Source organism: Chenopodium quinoa, unplaced genomic scaffold (assembly GCF_001683475.1).
Source record: "Chenopodium quinoa cultivar QQ74 unplaced genomic scaffold, ASM168347v1, whole genome shotgun sequence".
Lineage (NCBI taxonomy): Eukaryota > Viridiplantae > Streptophyta > Magnoliopsida > Caryophyllales > Amaranthaceae > Chenopodium > Chenopodium quinoa.
The window spans coordinates 82427-100082 of NW_018744298.1; the positions used below are offsets into that span (position 1 = coordinate 82427).

Consider the following 17656-nt stretch of genomic DNA (forward strand, 5'->3'; position numbering starts at 1 on the left):
GCGCAAATTCACGAATTTTTCTCTCTCTTCTCTCATTTTGCCTAGGAGCCCTTTCGGGTTTTCATCCTAGCCTCTCATCTTTTTCCAAATCTCACTTTCTCACCCACTCATTAGCCACTTTTTTGCTTAGGTCGCCCTTTCGGGTTTTCAACCTAACCGGGCCCCCATTTTTGCCTAAGCCGCCTTTTCAGGTTTTCGGCTTAGCGGGTTTCTTTTTCTTTTTCTTTCTTTTTTTTTTCAATTTTTTTCTTTTTTCTTTTTCTTTTTGCATTTTTTTTTCATTGAACCACAATTAAGATAGTTATACAAAACATGAAATCAAGATAACTATACAAAATTTCAAAAATATGCAATGAAAAGCTTCCCCCCCCTACTTAAATGAGGCATTGTCCTCGATGCAAGAACAACTACAATGAAACCAAAAGTAAGGGAAAAGGAAGAAAATCGTTACCATCTCAATGAGAGGGACCTCCAGAGCCAGAAGAGCCGGCATCACCCCGAGAAGCACGCCTCTTGGAACGACGCAAAGCACGGGATGCCAGGTGATCCATGAACGCCTCAGTTGGGGGCTCATACTGTGGATATTGAGCGGTATAAAACCGACTCATGCTTCTCTGATATGCAAGCAGCTCTTGCATCCCATCGCACACCTCCTCTAGTCTATCATCTACATCAGCCCTTCAGTGAGGCCAATCATCGTGCTGCACTCCAGCAGCATCCTCACCCCCTTCCTCATCAACAAACTCTCCACCCATATGAACATCGGGATTCTCCTCTCCCATGTTCTCAATTATTACTTCGGCATCTCCCAAATAGGGGGCAACATCCGGGTCGGGCGCAAGGAAAAAGTCTGCGGCAGCAGGGCCAAAAGGTAATGCTCGTCCCTCGGGACGAGGAATTCTTAAATAGTTCAAACCCTGTGGTCTGTATCACCAGAAATAACTACCGGCGACGAGGGAACGTGATAATAGACCGATCTTGACCAGAGTCATGATGTTATACGTTAAGTATGCCGAATCTACTGGCACAAGATCCTCAGGGGGTGGAACATTCAAATAACAAGCAAGCAAAGAGACCATGCCACCCATGCTAATGTGGCCACTGGAGTTTGACCGCACCTTTACACAACTGTCAACAAAAATCTCGACCCAATTGGGAGTACCGACACCCTCCGGGGTCATCGCCCACAAATAAGACAATGTAATTTTGGGAACCTTAGTGGCTTCCCCTTGACATAGAATAGTGGACGAAATAAACCTATGCACGAGTCTAAGGCATGGGTGAGTGATCTTGAAGCTATGATCACCATGAGGGTCAACTTCACAACCAGTTATAGCCCTCCAAAATATTCGGAACGAGTACGTGCTATGATCACCCCAATGGTTCACCAATGGGGGTTCATCCCAACCAAATGCCATTCGCATATCATCATAAGACACAACATAATTCCTATTATTCAAATTAAAGGATATTTGATCACGTCCTTTAGTAAGAGTTGAAAGGAATTCATAGGTATACCTTACATAGGTGGGGGCGCATTTGGTCATGAAATTCTCCAGACCCACTTTCCTTAGCAAGAGCCGCACTACTTCCTCCATGTCTAGCTCTTACAAAGCTTCTAAGTCAAAAAACTTGGTGCATTGCACCGTTCGTCGTGGTTGTTGAAGCTTAGTCCATATCCCCTTCTCCTTGGAATTCAACCGCATACCCATGAATCCATCCCCTCGAGGCAATGGAGGTGCCTCACCTTGACTAGAAGAAGCACCTTGCTTCTTGCCCCTTGGGGTCCTTGATGGAGATGATGCCTTAGACCTCTTGTTATCCCTACCCATGACTCTAATTGTATGCTTGTACCTTTACCTTCACTTTCAATTACGAGAAATTCAACTTGCACAACTTCACAACCAACTCAATGTCACACTTGAAATCAAGAGAAAATGGAAAATCTAGGTTGTAATTGTGATGGGAATTGAGGAGTGGATGAAAGGCAAGGACTTGGGAAAGGGAGATTGGTAGGGGATTGGTGCAATTGGAGTAAGGGGATGAAAGAATAGAGAGAAGGAGGAGAAAAGGAGTAAGGGTTTGTGGGAATTGGGGTTTATGAAAGGAGTAATGAAGTTAGGAGTTGGAAAGGGGGAAATAAGGGGGAAAATATCGGGGAGGCTGGTGGAGCCGCTGGTAGCGGCTTGAGGCCCGCTGCCAGCGGCTCTGGCAGGTTTTTGGGGTTTTCTGGGCTGGAAGACCCGCTGCCAGCGGGTACGGGGCAGCTGGCAGCGGCTGATACTGATTCCTTCTTTTTTTTTTTTTTTTTTTTTTTTTTTTTTTTTTGAGGGGGGGGTGCCGCTGGCAGCGGCTCTGTAGCAGCTACCAGCGGCTGGGACAGAGCCTGGGGTTTTTGGGCTGCCTGAAGACCCGCTGGTAGCGGCTGCAGAGCAGCTGCCAGCGGCTTCAGCAGGGAATGTCCCCTTTGGCTCTGTTTCAGCTTGTTTTTGCTGTGTTTCGGGCATAAAAGATGCTCCCGAGGCCTCCACCTACATAGAAACAACAAAAACACTCTTCACATCACAAGAAAAATTAAAAAAAAAAAAATAAACTACGAAAAGAAATGGGGAAGAGTTTTCGATCGGGTTGCCTCCCGATTAGCGCCTTTGTTTTACGTCGTTGGCTCGACGCGGCTCATCCCACTTCGCTACTCCATTGATGGCTCGTAGAGATCGATGCTCTCCACGTTCTCGGTTTTGAAACCCTCGAAGTAGGGTTTGAGCCTTTGTCCATTGACTTTGAAAACCTTATCGGTCTCGAGGCTTTGAATTTCAACTGCTCCATGCGGATATACGTTCACCACTTGAAAAGGGCCCTCCCAACGGGACCGAAGTTTTCCCGGAAATAATCTAAGTCGGGATTGATATAGGAGTACTTTGTCACCGACTTTGAACTCCTTCCGCGTGATCATTCGATCATGCCATAGCTTGGTCTTTGCTTTATAAGTATCGGCATTCTCATAGGACTCAAGCCGGATCTCCTCTAGTTCTTGGAGTTGCAATTTCCGATGTTCACCCGCTTCATCCAATTGCATGTTAAATGACTTAACCGCCCAATATGCTTTATGCTCAAGCTCAACCGGAAGATGGCACGGTTTTCCGAAGACAAGGCGGTAAGGGGACATCCCGATAGGTGTTTTGTATGCGGTGCGGTACGCCCATAGAGCATCCTCCAACCTCAAACTGCAATCCTTCCTATCCGGATTCACCGTTTTCTGCAGAATTGACTTCACCTCTCTATTGGACACCTCGGCTTGCCCATTGGTTTGTGGGTGATAAGCCGTGGAGATTTTGTGGTGAACGGAGTACTTCCTCAACATAGCACCCACTGTACGGTTGCAAAAGTGCGTTCCTCGGTCACTTATCAACGCCCTCGGGATTCCAAACCTAGAAAATATGTAAGATTTGATAAAACCTGAAACCACTTTAGAATCGTCAGTCCTAGTGGGTATTGCTTCCACCCACTTCGACACATAATCACAAGTAAGAAGTATATAAGTAAAACCGTGAGAAATAGAGAATGGTCCCATGAAATCTATACCCCAAACATCAAATATTTCACAATATAGTAAAGAGGATTGGGGCATTTCACTTTTCTGGGAAATGTTACCTACTCTCTGGCAATTATCACAAGATTTACAAAATCCATAGGAATCTCGAAACAAACTTGGCCAGTAAAAACCACAGTCGAGAACCTTCCTTGCTGTGCGTTTGGCTCCAAAGTGTCCGCCACAAGCATGAGAATGACAGAAGGTGAGAATAGGGATCACCTCATTTTCGGGAATGCATTTGCGAATGATTTGATCGGAGCAGAACTTCCACAAGTATGGATCATCCCATGCATAGTACTTCGCATCATTTCGAAGCTTGTCCTTTTGAGACTTTGTGAAACCTGGAGGAAACTGTTGAGAAACCAGAAAATTCACAATGTTAGCAAACCAAGGCCGCAAATCCTTAAGAGCAAATAAAGATTCATCCGGAAATTCTCCTAGGATTTGGTATGGAAATGATGGTTGATCAACAATATGGGACAAACGACTCAAATGATCAGCAACTAGATTTTCCGCGCCTATCTTGTCCTTGATTTCCAACTCAAACTCACATAAGAGCAGAATCCATCTTATTAGTCTTGGTTTGGCTTCTTTCTTCGTCATCAAGTGGCGAAGAGCTGCATGATTAGTGAAAACAATTACTTTAGTACCAAGCAAATAAGATCGAAACTTTTCTAGAGCAAATACTACAGCTAACAACTCTTTTTCTGTGGTAGTGTAGTTTCGTTGGGCTGAATTGAGGGTCATTGAGGCATAATAGATCACATGAGATGCCCTCCCTACTTTCTGGCCTAACACAGCTCCAACTGCATAATCACTCGCATCACACATTATCTCAAATGATAGAGACCAATCTGGGGCTTGAATGATAGGGGCAGAAATGAGCTTAGCCTTCAATTCGTCGAAAGCCTTCTTGCAATCATCATCAAAGTGGAATTTCACATCTTTCTGCAGCAATTTGCACATAGCATTCGCAAGCTTTGAGAATCCCTCAATGAACCTACGATAGAAACCTGCATGGCCAAGAAAAGAACGCACTTCACGCACATTAGTAGGATAAGGAAGAGACTGAATAGTATCAATCTTAGCCTTATCAACCTCAATACCTCTAGAAGAGACTACATGACCTAACACAATGCCCTGTTGGACCATAAAATGACATTTCTCAGAATTTAGGACGAGGTTAGAGTCAATACATCTTTTAAGGACCATAGATAAGTGATGCAAGCATTTATCAAAAGAATCACCATAAACAGTGAAATCATCCATAAATACTTCCATGAAATGCTCAACGAACTCAGAAAAGATGCTCATCATGCATCGCTGAAAGGTTGCAGGTGCATTACATAGTCCAAAAGGCATACGTCGATACGCAAATGTGCCAAAAGGACATGTAAAAGTTTTCTTCTCTTGATCTTCAGGTGCAATGGGCACTTGAAAGTACCCAGAATACCCATCAAGGAAACAGTAATAAGATTTCCCTGCAAGTCTTTCGATCATTTGGTCAATAAAAGGTAAAGGGAAATGGTCTTTCCTAGTTACTGCATTCAACCTACGATAATCAATGCAAACTCGCCAACCATTTTGAACTCTAGTAGGAACCATTTCACCCTGTTGATTTTCTACCATAGTCACACCACTTTTCTTAGGAACCACCTGCGTAGGACTGACCCATTTACTATCAGATATAGGAAATATCATTCCTACTTGCAATAATTTTATGATCTCCTTCTTTACCACTTCCATCATGGGAGGATTCAGGCGACGCTGAGGTTGCCTCACAGGTTTGGCATCATGTTCTAGCAGAATACGATGCATGCAAGTGGATGGACTTATTCCCTTAATGTCTGCAATGGTCTATCCAATAGCTAACTTGTGCTCTTTCAGCACTGTCACCAACTTGTCCTCTTGCTCCTTGGTCAATTTGCTTGAAATTATAACAGGTAAAGTATCGTTCTGACCAAGGAACACATATTTCAAATGATCAGGAAGTGGTTTTAGCTCCACCTGGGGTGCCTGCAAAACAGAAGGTAAGAGTTTATCAGTAGGCACTGTCAATGGGGTAGGTGTCGAACCTGGTGGTCTAAGTGGGAGCTTGGAATGGCTATTCAACTCTGCTACCATCATCTGCACACTATTAGGCAAAGGGATATCCAAACAATCAGCAGATAAATCATTAGAAATGGAAGTGAGGAGCGCATTCTCGCCCTCAACATCGAAGACATCCTGCACTATAGGATCAATGATATCAATGGAACACAAAGAATGAGTGTCAACAGGATATTTCATGGAATTATAGATGTTATACACAATTTCTTGCCCATCAAACTCCATAGTTAAAGAACCAGTAAAAACATCAATTTTAGTCCTAGCAGTTTTCAAGAAGGGTCTTCCTAACAAGATGGGAACTGCTTGTCTATCATGTTCCATATCAAGCACATAAAAATCAGCAGGAAAAATTAGTTCATCAACTTTCACAAGCACATCTTCCACCACTCCCTTAGGGTAAACATTTGACCTATCAGCTAATTGAATCACTACCCCGGTTTCATGTAAAGGTCCAAGTTCCAAAGATTTGAACAGGGAATATGGAATAACATTAATTGATGCACCCAAATCCAACATAGCTCTATGAAAAGTGGTGTCCCCTATTGTAACTGGAACAGTAAACATACCAGGATCACTGCATTTTTCAGGAAGTTTCTTTTGGAAAACTGCAGAAACATGAGCACTCACTTTCACTTTTTCCTTCCCTCCTAACCTGTGCTTCCTCTTTATAGTACACAGTTCTTTCAAAAATTTAGCAAATCGAGGAACACTTTTTATTAAATTCAAAAGGGGAATGTTTACCTCACACTTGCTGAATGTTTCATAGATGTCTTTGTCTTTCTCATACCTCTTTGTTTCTTTCAAAGCTTCAGGAAAAGGTGGTGTGGGTTCATAAGATGGAAAAGTGGGAGGATTTGCTACAGCTTCATGTTCCACTTCCTTCTCTTCAGCTCCAATCAACTCTTCAGCCCTCTTGGTTGCAATTTCAGTCTCTTTCAGCTCCTTGCCACTCCTCAATGTAATAGCGTTGGCTTGTTGCTTAGGATTCAACTCCGTTTGAGATGGAAGTTTTCCTGAATCTTTAGCTTCAAGTCTGCTCACTGCACTTGAAATTTGGCTCACTTGACTTTCCAAATTCTGAATACTGGATTTGGTTTCTTGCTGGAATTGCACCATGTTTTGCTGCATAGTAGAAACATTAGAAGTTAGTGATCTAATCATTTCTTCAGTTGACATATTACTCGAATTTGAGCTTTGGCCTTGAGGTTTGGCTAATGGTGCCCTATATTGCTGATATTGCTGTTGGCCTTGAGCATTTTGCTATTGTTGTTGGTTCCCCTGGGAATTCCCATATCTCAAATTTGGATGATCCCTCCATCCTGGATTGTATGTATTTGAATATGGATCATATCTTCTCTGAGGACCTTGCCCTTGGAAACCCATTGCATTGGCCTGCTCATTCTGCTCCTCTTGTAATTGAGGACATGCATCAGTGGGATGTCCCATGGAGGTGCATAAACCACAAGCATTCAGTTGCTGTGGATTCCTTGAGTTCACCATGAACTCACGCATCATAGAAGTCAAATCAGCTACTTGACTCTCTAACTCAGTTGTATTCGAATTTGCTAAATTCACCCGGCGCGTGGGAGTTCTCTGACTGAATTGCCTAGAATTTTCTGCTAGCTCTGCAATCAACCTAGTTGCATCTCCTGGAGTCTTATTCACTAGCCCTCCACCACTTGCTGCATTCACCATCCTCAAGTCATCATCAGTTAGACCTCCATAGAAGTATAGGATGAGGTCTTGATCGGAATACCCATGGTAAGGACAACTAGCACACAATCTCTTAAATCTCTCCCAATACTCATACAAGGATTCATCTTCCTTCTGATCCACATTGCTGATAGCTTTCTTAAGGCTTGCAGAAATAGTGGCTGGGTAGTACTTCTCAAGGAAACACTTCTTTAAATCTGCCCAAGTTGTTATGCTACCTGGGGGAAGATAGTAAAACCAATCCTTTGCTGCATCTTTGAGAGAAAAAGGAAATGCTCTCAACTGAATTTGTTCATCAGTCATCCCAATCGGTTTCATGCTAGTGCAAACCACATGAAATTATGCCAGATGTTTATTCGGATCTTCGCCTTTCATGCCATGGAATGCCGGCAATAGATGAATTAGACCGGATTTGATCTCAACATTAGTACCTTCCTCCAACTGCTGGTATGCAATGCACAACGGTTGTTGGTTCAAGTTGGGAGCTGTGAGTTCCCTTAGAGTTCGATTGTCAGCCATCTCCTCTTCTTCTTGAATATTGAAGGAGTACGTTGATTCACTGGGGGTTGTTCTTGCCTCTTTTCGCAACCTGGAAATATTCCTTTCAATTTATGGATCAAACTGCAAAACTTCTTTGTTAGCAGAACGGGTACTTATCATACCCTAGCGAACAAACAAAGAAAGATAGTTAAGAACAGTCCTAAAATAAATTCTACTAAGATAAACAATTATAAAGTAACGCCTTAGTCCCCGGCAACGGCGCCAAAATTTGGTGTGCCTCAGTCGTATGCAACCAAAAATATCACAACTAAGCTAACTGCAAATAAACGTAGTTAGGGTAGTCGAGTTCGAATCTACAGGGAAAAAGGGACTAATAACTGCAAACCTAAGTGGAATTACTCTAGGAACGTAGTAATCTAAGTAACAAGGGGGTTTTGACAAGCAATGGTGACAATTAAACTAAATCAGAACAATGAACGTAAATATTATGCAATCAATGAGAATAACGGTCTTGGTTATGCGAAATCCACAATTGAACATACAAATTGATCATAGAAGCCTCTTCAATCAAACACTATTGAACACCTTGTTGTAGAATTCTAAATTCTAAATTCTCATAAGCTAGTTAGAAATAGCAAAGCGCTCCTTTCTAACCCTTTCTAATGTATAATTTAAGACAAGCGCTCTAAATCATCCACAAGAAGAACATAAACGGAGAAATCAACAAGGATTGAATAAATTAACACAAGCGGTCTAATTTCTTCAATAATATTATTCCCTCTTTAAGTTATCAATCAAAAGCATGCATTCATAACCCAAAGTTGCTACTTTGGAAAGATTAATTAGATGCAAGCGAATCTAACAATTCTAACCTAGCAATTGATTAAAGCAAATCATGAAATAATTCAAAGGAATAATAAACATTCAATAGATAATAAAGAGAAGAGAAATCTCACAATTCGTAGCCAAAAGCTTCAATCTTTAACCAAGAATCCGGAAGATTAAGCTTCCATGGATTCTAATTCAAAAACAAAGATTTCTGAAATTTGCCAAGAACCCTAGAAAACTTTTACTTCTCTCTAACTTAATTCTCACTAATTAATTTTTTTAACTCTTCATAAAAATAGACTATATATATGTTTCCATACTTAAATAACATAAAACAATAATAAAAATAATAAATAAATACAAAACACGAGCCAAGACAAAGCAAACTGCTGAAAAATAACCAAAACAGGCCCCGAAATCTGGAAGACCCGCTGCCAGCTGCTCGGGACCCGCTGGCAGCGGCTAAAGCAGCAAAACACTTCGTCCTCTCTGGCTGACCCGCTGCCAGCGGCTCTGGCCAGCTGCCAGCGGTCCTGGCAGCGGTTCTGCTGTCTTCTGCTGTCTTCTTTGCTCTTTCTTCTAGCTTTGCTTCACCTTTACTCAAGCTTTCTCCCTTGCTCTTCCAAGCTCCATAACGCTTCTCAAATCACGAGCTAAGGTCCATACTCTATAATCCTCCTCATTAGTTCCCGAACTCACTCACTAACACCTATAAATCCCGGCTTTTGCACACAAGTGAGATCACCGCCCGAAACTCACAAAAGCTATTAAAAACTCATGCACAACATCAAAACACACCCTAAAACTCTTCTCTCAACCCTTGATAAGACGGCTTATCATTGCACCAAATAATATATCATCAACATAAATCTGTACAACTAAGATGTCAGTTCCATTTGATTTTTAAAACAAAGTTTTATCAATTTTACCACGTTTAAAACCATTATTCAAAAGGAACTTGGACAACCTTTCATACCATGCTCTAGGAGCTTGCTTCAGGCAATAAAGGGCTTTGTCAAGCTTGTAAACGTGGTTTGGGAACTTTGGGTTTTCAAATCCAGGAGGTTGCTCCACATAGACATCTTCCTCAAGGAATCCATTTAAAAATGCACATTTGAAGTCCACTTGGTACAACCTAAATCCCATATAAGCAGCAAAAGCTATAAGTAAACGAATGGCCTCTAACCTTGCTATTGGAACAAATGTCTTGTCATAGTCGATTCCTTCATATTGATTGAACCTTTGAAATACCAGTCTTGCTTTTTTTCTAATAATAATGCCATGCTCATCTAGTTTGTTTCTATACACCTATTTGAGACCTATAGTCTTTGGATGACTTAGTCTAGTTTCCAAATGCCAAACTTTGTTTCTTTCAAACTCATTCAATTCTTCCTGCATAACATTAATCCAGTCTGCATCTATCAAGGCTTCAACATGGTTCTTAGGTTCCATGGAGGATAGGAATGCATAAAATTTACAGAAGTTCCTAAGTTGTGCTCTAGTCTGAGTTCCTTTGGCAATGTCGCTTATGATTGTATCTACTGGATGAGAACTTTGATATTTCCAAGACATGGGTTTAAAGTCTCTGATGGGATACAACCTTTCTTGTGTAGCATTGTTGACAGTCACTTCTGTTGGAACTCCTCCTTGAGCTTCATTCTGAACCTCCTCAAGAACTTCCACTAGTTCTTGAATCTTGAGTGGGGTTCCTTGTGCTTCCTCATTTGCTTCATGATTCGTTTCACCTTCCTTTTTAGAATTTTACTTCTGAAATGATGTAGATTCCTCATCTAGATCATACTTGCGTACAAGTCCAATTTCAAAATCATCATTACCTTCCTGTACATAAATCAATTGTTCGGTTTCATCAAATATAACATGTACAAACTCTTCAACACACATTGTTATTTTATTATAGACTCTATAAGCTTTACTGTTTGAGGCATATCCTAAGAATACAACCTCATCAATTTGCTCATCAAACTTTCCCAAGTTTCTTGTACCATTATTATAAACAAAACATCTACATCCAAAAGATCTTAAGTAAGAAATATTAGGCTTTCTCCCTTTGATGAGTTCATATGATGTCTTGTTGGTGATGGCTCTAACAATAACTCTATTTAGTATATAGCATGTTGTATTCACTACTTCTGCCCATAAGTTCCTAGGAAACCCACTTGAAATTAGCATTATCCTAGCTATATCCTCAATGCTTCTATTCTTGCGTTCCACCACTCCATTTTGATGTGGTAATCTTGGGGCAGGGAAGTTGTGATCCATTCCATGTTATTTACAGAATTCATCAAACTTGTAGTTTTCAAATTCTGTTCCATGATCTGATCTGAGATGCACTAATTGATTACCTGTTCTTCTCTGTTGTATCTTCACAAATGCAATAAACTCATCAAACGTTTCATCTTTGGTAACAAGAAAGAAAACCCAAGTAAACCTTGAAAAATCATTAACTATTACAATAACATACCTCTTACCACTTCAGCTTTGAATTATCATTGGACCACAGAGATCCATATGTATGAGTTCCAAAGGTCTTTTGGTACTAACCATATTTTTAGATTTAAAAGAAACACGAGTCTCTTTTCCTTTAACACATGCATGACAAACTTTATCATTTAGGAACTTTATAAGTGGAAGACCTTCAACAAGTTCCTTAGATCTAAGCTTATCAAGTAAAGAAAAACTGGCATGACCATATGCCATAGCAGAGGATCATCCTCAATGACACTCAGACATGTTAAACTACTATTTGGAATTTCTTTGAGATCCATTGTATAAGTGTTCCCTTTGCGAGTTCCTTCCAATATAGTGTTCCCAATGTCATTGTTGATGATTCTACACGAGTTTGAAGTAAAGTTAACAGAGTTACCTTTGTCACAGAATTGTGAAATACTTAACAAGTTGTGTTTCAGACCCTTGACCAAAAATACATTAATAATAGCATGGGAACTGGACCTTCCTATTTTTCCAATGGAAATAATTTCACCTTTCATGTCATCTCCAAAGGTCACAGTCCTACCATAGTAAGTGTCCAGTGAGAGAAATCATGATTTATCTCCAGTTATGTGCTTAGAACCGCTGTCGAGGTACCACGTGTTATTCCTCCTCACTGGACTCTGCATGAAAAATCAAACGTTAGGGGTCAGGAACCTAGGTCTTCTTGGGTTCCTATGTAACAGATGCAGAATCAGATTTCCTAACCTATACCTGTTTAACATGATTTTCATTCTTGAGAGAGCTTTTTTCTTTCTTAGGACATTTATTTTGTTTTTATCCTGTCTTACCACAGGAATAACAGATAATACTACTTGGCAAATCAACATACTTCTTTTCTTTCTGGAACTTCTTCATGTATCCTAGACCTTTGGTTCTTTTAGTTTGAGCATTAGCAATCCAATCGGGTACAGTGTACTCACTGGGTTACTTGCATGCCCTTCCTGACTCTTTCAAGTTCTCCCTCAAGTCTTGCTTTATTCACTTTTAACTCTTCTAAATCAGATTTCTAGTTTTCAAAATTTGGATATTGCTCAAGAAAAGGAACTTCAGATTTAGGAGCGGCACCACTAAGTTTTAGCAAAGGAAGTTCCACATTCATAAGTATGTTATCATATTTTAATCTTTCAACAGTTTCTTTTAACTTTACATTATCATCAAACAAATCAAAGAATCTCTGTTGAAAATCAAGTTTCATATTATCTATCCATTCACTGTGTTCTTTGTAAATATTAAGTGCCTTGTCACTTTGTGCTTTTTCAACATAAAGATACATTAAATCGCCTTGAACTTCTAAAATAGTATCAATCAATTTTTCTATAGAGAAATGTCTTAATTCATTAGAAATGAACCATACCTCAGCCTCATATGCCTGCATTCTAGCCTTTTCATCACTTTTGGCCATAAGACACAAATGTGTTGATTCTTCCAAAGGTTGTTCTTCTTCTTCTGACTCCGAGTCTCCCCTGGCAGCTATCATAGCCTTTCTTAAATTCTCCTTTGATAAGGATGGCTTGTAGGCTTTGTACTCCTTAGCTTGGTCATTGCCTTTGAACTTTGATCAATCATTTTCCTTTAGAGGGAAGTCTCTAATAAAGTGATGTTTTAAACCACACTTCAAACAGGTAGTCTCTTTTGAACTTGTAAATTTCTTGTTCATATCATACTTCCTGTACCCATGCACCACTTCTTGAATCTTCTCACCAGCATGGCCATATCATCTTTATAAACTTCAGATTCATCTGAGTCGTGAGCTTTCATTGCAGGACTATTGTTCTTGGAACTTTCAGCATTGGAACCTAAGTGAAGTTCATGAGTCATCAATGATCCAGCCGGCTGCTATATGTTGAAATTTGTGAAGTCCTTGGTTTCTTGCAATGCAGTCACCTTAGATCTCCAACGTTCATTTTGAGGAAGACTCCTTAACACCATTTTAGCCTGTTCATTTATAGGAATATGTCCACCAAGTAGATCCCATATTTGCTTAGCAGACTATTTCCTTAGGTAGTGTTTCGGGGTTTTTTATGTGTCCTGCGGGAGAGTAGCGATTCCGAGAATGAGCGTCCTGACCGTGTACCTGCAAAACAACGAAACTCCGTGTGGATGGAGCTCCGACTCCGACGATCAAATTAGAGCGCGATTAAGGAGATAATTGCGGAATTAAAAGGTGTTTTTCTCTCTGATTCAGAGAGAATTAGCAATGATTGCGAATTGTACTTCCGTACTTTTTTCGTGGACTTTTTTGAATGCGACAAAATATGGGGATTTCCCACTATTTATAATAGTACGGAATCCCATACCCAATTAGGGTTTTTGGGAAGCGTGCCGCACAGGAAATTGGGCCTGATTCAGGCCAACCTGTGGCTGATATGTGTCACTTCCCCATTGGGCCTGATTCAGGCCAATCAGGGGCTGACACGTGTCAGTCCCCTATTGGGCCACGTGGCAAGGGGTCCAATGCCACGTGTCAGTCAGGGATTGGACCACTGTGGGCCATCCTGAGGCTGACACATGTCAGCCCCTCATTGGGCCACGTGGCTAGGGTTTTAACCCTAATCATTTGCCCCTCACAGGTGCCACGTGGCTTGCCACGTGTCACCTGGGACTTTTTTGTTGCCACGTGGGCTAGTTTTTTTTTTTTTTTTTTTTTTATATTTTTTTTTTGTGACGCGTCATCACCTGAAGCGTCACGACGCTTGGGAGCCTATAAATACCCCCTTTCCTCCTTCATTTATTGCACTTCAACTTATTTTGCAAAAGAATTCTGCTAAAGAATCCTCTGATACCGGCTGCAATTTCCTCACATTCTAGTCATCTGGCTTTCAAATCCTTCAAAACTTCTTCCCACAACCGGTGTTTTACCGCCTGTGGTACTTCTTAGTAAACTCTTCTCAAACCGGTTGCTCTCACTTCTTTCCAAGTCCTTTAGAGACACCCATCAGGTATATTACCGTCTGGGTTATCTTTGGATTTTCCAAATTTTTCTTCCAAGGACTCAAAAGACCCCCATCCGGTGCATCACCGTCTAGGGTCCTTTGGCGCAAGCTTTATTTTTCTTCTCATCCTTTCAAACAACCCCCATCCGATGCATCACCGTTTGGGGTACTTTGGAGTGAATTTCAAATTTTTCCTTCAAGCTTTCAAACAACACCCATCCGGTCTCTCACTGTTTGGGGTACTTTGGAGTAATTCTCCCATTTCCTTTTCAAGCTCTCAAACACCCCCCATCCGGTCTCTCACCGTTTGGGGTACCTTGGAGTAATTTTCCAAATTTTTTCTTCAAACTCTCAAACAACCCCCATCCGGTGCATCACCGTTTGGGGTACTTTGGAGTGAGTTTTCCCAATTTTTCTCACTTCCAAAAGACACTCATCCGGACCTAACCGTCTGGGTGCTTTTGGGTAAATTTCCTTTTTACCGGAGACATCACAAGTGATCATCTGGACAATCGCTTGGGGTATCTCCAAGCAACAATCTGAAGATCCTGCTGCTCAATCAACTTTTTAACAAGTACAAAGGTACCGGCTCTACCCCTTGTACATTCTTTTCTTTTACCGCTTGCATTTTCTTTTCCAATTACCGCCTGTATAGTCTTGTACCAATAAATGGATTCACCAAGCACACACACGACACGACCTAGAATAGAAGTCAACCGGTCACCTGGGACGGCTGAGTCTAGGATTAGGAGTGCAGTCTGGGGGTCTTTGGACCTCTCTAGCTCATCTGAGATTCCAACCGTTTCTGTTAATGTGCAGGACCGGATGGCTCGGACGAGGACGACGGCTTTTAATCCTGAGCATCAGACCGACGACTCAGCCAGCTCTCCGGTTGAAGCATATGAGTATGCCCCTGATCACCCGGGTACGCCGAGTACACCCGGGGATGAAATTTTGGAAGACCGGGAAAGTTCTGGGTTAGAGGGTCCTGCCCAGTCTTCTAGCTCGTCCGAATCAGACGGTGTGCCGGATGCCCCTGTCGGGGATGAGGAGGCTTACAACTGGCCTGCTATCAACAACCCTCAAGAGGCATCCGTCAGCGGACGAGACCTCGTTACATTAAATGCCACTTTCCCGGCATTTTTAGGGAAGCATCCGGTTGGACCCGGATGGGAGGTGGTGGTGCCGCCCAGCAATGCAACCGTCGTTTGGGACGACGACACCCCCCACTCGGATAATTATTTTTGGCTGCTACGAGGCAGCGTTCAAAGCAGGCCTCCGGTTCCCCATGCACCGGGCAATTAGGGCCATTTTGAGAGGCTATGATCTAGGGGTATGGCAACTAACGCCTAACTCCTGGGTCAACATTCTTGGATATATTGCCGCCTGCGAGATGTAGGCGGTTACGCCTAGCTGGGAGGCGTTTGCACACATGCACTACCTCAGCCAGGTTCCTGGCGGATGGAATGCGTGGTATACGCTTACAACCCTTCCGGAATATCTTATGACGCTTGTCAAGCCGTCTAAATGGAGCAACTGGAAGAGCAAGTTTTACCTTGTTTCATGTCCTTCTCTTCCACTAAACCGCCGGCTGCGGTATTACAATAAGAACCCGACACTTCTAGGGAGGAAGTGTGCACTGCCCAAGGTCCCAGAAGCCGCCTGGGATCAAATAATGGAGCCGGGTCTCTTCAAAAAGAAGACGGTTCCTCTGAGTGATGGGTTAGAGGCGATCGTACCGAAATACTGGGTACCCCATCCGGATTGGTTGAAGGACGACGCCTTCCTTTCCGCATGCGGCCTGAGCACGATGTTTGAAAAACGTATGTAGTGTTGCATCCGACCTTCCTAAGCCGTCTGCTATTAATTAGGTTCTAACTCTTCTCGTCTTTTTGCAGAAACTGCTCTGGAAATGTTGCCGTCTGACAAGACTCCAATCAAACCTGCGGCTGAGGTCCGTAAGGAATTTTTGGAGAAAAAGATGGCCGAACTCGAGGCAAAAAAGAATAAGGTAATTACCGGATGCATACCCTTGTTGTAATTTTGAATATTTCTGGGTGCATACCCTTGTTGCAATTTTGGACATTTCCGGATGCATGCTTTTGTTTCAATTTATGAGTCAACCGGATTATAAGCTGGATGCATGCCTTTCTTGTAATTGTGCATTTTGCCGGATTGTTACTGATCTTTTTCTTTCTTTATCTACAGACGGGGAGTTCTTTGGTTCCCCGGTCAATGAAGGCCATGCTGATTGGGGATACACCCCCAGCTTCTAAGTAGAGAAGGACTGAGGCAGGTGCCTCGGTTTCAACCCCCACCTCAGCCGGTAAAACGCCGGCTTCTGTGAGGCCTACTACTGCCGGCAAATCATATTGTCGAAGACTCCTGGATCTTCTACTGAGCCTCCTGCTAGGAGTTCAAGGGAGTAAGCGGCTCCATCAAGCCGGATGCTGGCGTCAGCGTCCGGATCAAGCGCGGCTGGGGGGGGGGGGGGGAGGGTGCTAACCCTCCAGCTGAAAATCAAGGTATGGCTTCAGCCTTTGACCCCCCTTGGCCGCTTGGTCCTATTAGAGTCAAGTCTCAAACCTCCCAGTCCGGGGGCTCGCAAGGCAGCCGGTAGAACATTGGAGCAACTTATGCCCATCAACTAACAACTTGTTCTGGTACAGATGCTCCCCGTTGGCCGGATCTACAAGGATACGCCAAACGGATGGTGAGGACCCTTACCCGGTCCGAGAAAGAGGCGATACCGGGTATTCATTAGGTCAACCTTGACCGTCTTGGCGCCTTGGCTGCTGAGGTAAGTACCGGATGGGGTACTTTCTAGCAATTTTCCTTATTTCCGGTTGATTTGAAATATGTAAAGTTTTACTAACACTTTTACCAGATGAGTTGCAGGTCCTGCTGAGGATTGATGGACTCCGGATCCCCATCCGGAAAAAGCAAGAGGAGGTAAGGGATGCCCAAAAAAGGGAAGCCGACCTCACCGACGTCCATCAATATAATACTATCATGTTTGACCTGGAAACTAAACGCCTGGCTAAAACACAGGAGGAATTGGTCAACCAGCTGACGGTTGCTGCTGATGCAGCCAACAAAAGGGCCGAGGATGCTACCTCCAAGCTCGAGGAACTCCAGGCAACCGTCAAAGATTTGACGGATGCTGCAAAGGAGAGGGACAACCTCAGGGCTGAGGTGGACCGGTTGAAGCAGGAAGCGGCAAATGCCAAGGTCGCTTCTCAAGAGGAGCTGACTAAGGCTCTGACGGAGGCTCAAGCGGAGTTTAGTGCGCAGCTGGCGGCTGAACAGCAACGCCTGATTGTTGAGAATGAGCAAGACAATGAGGCGCGCCTCAAGATTGCATGGTCACTTGTCCATCCGGACACTGACTTTGAATACTTTGAGCTGAGGTGCCGGTATGCCTCTGAGGTCTATGACGCCCAAGTCCTTGGGCTGGAGAAGCCGGCTC

The 17656-nt window shown here is 42.8% G+C and overlaps 1 pseudogene; it reads right to left on the reverse strand.

Annotated features, from left to right (window-relative positions):
- Positions 1 to 680: 680 nt before the first annotated feature.
- Positions 681 to 17656, reverse strand: part of LOC110695422 — a 136816-nt pseudogene continuing 119840 nt past the window's right edge.